This window comes from Triticum aestivum, chromosome 4A (genome assembly GCF_018294505.1).
Source record: "Triticum aestivum cultivar Chinese Spring chromosome 4A, IWGSC CS RefSeq v2.1, whole genome shotgun sequence".
NCBI lineage: Eukaryota > Viridiplantae > Streptophyta > Magnoliopsida > Poales > Poaceae > Triticum > Triticum aestivum.
In genome coordinates this window covers 105,755,534-105,757,690 of record NC_057803.1, presented here as the reverse complement: position 1 = coordinate 105,757,690, position 2,157 = coordinate 105,755,534, and positions in this window count along the sequence as shown.

Here is a 2,157-nt window from a genome sequence, read left to right as displayed (position 1 = left end):
CGAGGCGCCATGGCTTCCTAGGTCACGCGGTCGGAGTAGATCTGGAAATTTTGGAGGAAGGAAGGAGAGGCGCAAGAAAGGGGATCTAAGCAGCAACCGGAGAAAGCAAAAAAGCAAAGCCTAGGCAGATGCCGCTCCCTTATCAACTCGCGCGGTTGCTGAGGCGCCCACGTCCAGTCAACCGCCACGCGGCGCCCAAGGCCGCATGCTATTAGGGCCCGCGGCGCTTCACTCTTACCCTTTCGCCTCCCTGCACGGCCAAGTCCGGGCGCGCCTTGGGCCCCGGGGCTACTGTCGGCGTTTTGGGAATGGGGGTCCCCAGACTTGCCTGCCTGCGGCGTGGCTTAAAAGGGGGCCCAGCATGGCCCATCTTCATCAACACAGACCCAAGACCCTCGCGAGGGGCCAAGCCTCGCGGGGTGGACGACACGGAGCTTCCTCAGGCATGGCCTCATCAGGCTGGCTCGCGAGGAGGCGGAGAGATCAAGGCGGGGTACCTCACGAGGTGCCCGTGACGCAAGCCATGATGACCAAAGGCGCCAGGCGGGCGCCAGCCGTGCAGTGTCCTCCTTTGCTCTTTGGTGCAAAGGGAGCAAGCGCAGGCGAAAGCATCAAGCAAAGGCACCCGTTTCGGTGCAACGAGACCAAGACCAGTCCAACGGCAGGGAGGAAGTCATTGTGGAGCCCAAGCCAGCGTCACCACCAGAGCCTTTGGCAGGCGAGGACCAACTTTAGTCAGGATAAGTGTACCAGATGTTCCCCTTCAAAATGGCCAATTGTTGGCGCCCTTCCCGCTCAATATTTGGGAAGAGGCCCAGGGCCTTTGCCTATAAATAGGACTAGCCACCCCCAGGGTAGGAGGGCAATCAAGAAGGGAGAATCTAGAAGCCAAGAGAGAAACTAGCTAGGATCGGATTGAGTAGCATCACACACACAGAGAGAGAGAAGGGCGACTGAACTCCTCCTAGCAGTTCATCCCCCCAGCCAAGAACAGACCCTCGAGAGGCTGTTCTTCCTTGTATTGCTCATCATCATCAGCCCAAGAGGCAATCCACCACACCACACACTAGAGTAGGGTATTACACCACAACGGTGGCCCGAACCAGTATAAACCCTGTGTCTCTTGTGCTGTTCTTTCCATAGCTTAGATCTTAGCGAGGCGGAGGGGTGTAGGTAGGTAGAAGGCGAAATCTCCACGCGCACCCCATTGTTCGAACCTCAAGGGTCTGCTGGAACCCGAAATCCGACAGGATGAACGAGGGAAGGCCTTATTTGCAAATGTGGAGAGGTGTGTGGGTACCTTTTTGCAAAATTGCCATAGTTTCTTTCCTATCCGTCAGATATAAATCGGACGGCCTATATTGCAGGATGGCAGGCACACCATCATCACCAACTCTGATTTTTATAAGAGTGTATTTTATGTATTTTATAAGAGTGTAGATGTAGAGTAGATACAAGTCGACAGGTGGGCATGATGGTAGTGAGATAATGTGATGCAACACTAGAGGTGCCACGTGGAGCGTTTAACTGGTCAACTAGTCATGTCATGAGAAAATACAGAGTTGTACGATGAGCCCGTGACTGCATAATAACCACTAAACATAAATGGTGACTGTAATGAGTGGATTCTGAAGTCCAATGTACGTATCGTGCTTTCGCTTCAAATACAATGATCGTCATTGCATATATCGCAAGAGAAAGATGAAATATGCGTGAATTTTCTGGGGGCTTACTTTTAGAGGACCTGGAGATAGTTTTGTGTGCATACGTGAAAGGGTCGTACAGGGGGGGTATGCGATGGAGAGAGAGATGCTCTTCATTTCTCTTTATTATGACTAACTTTGTATATAGTAAAAAAATATAAAAAGTCATAGTGCGGAATAAATATCATTGTGGGCACCATGCAATGCAAATTAGCATTCGTACTCCTCCATATAACTTTGTAATGTTGTATATATGTAGAAACTCTAAAATAATTTTTTGGCCACACTTTATTCAAAAGGGATGTTGTATGCGAAATAAACATGAAGAGAGGGCTTTTTAGATCAATGGGGTACGTGATGTAACATGTGTGAATGTGTAGTTGATGCATTTGGCGGGGCCTAGAGAGGTATGTGTGTGTATTATGTATTCGAGAGAGGCATGGATAGAGGGGCT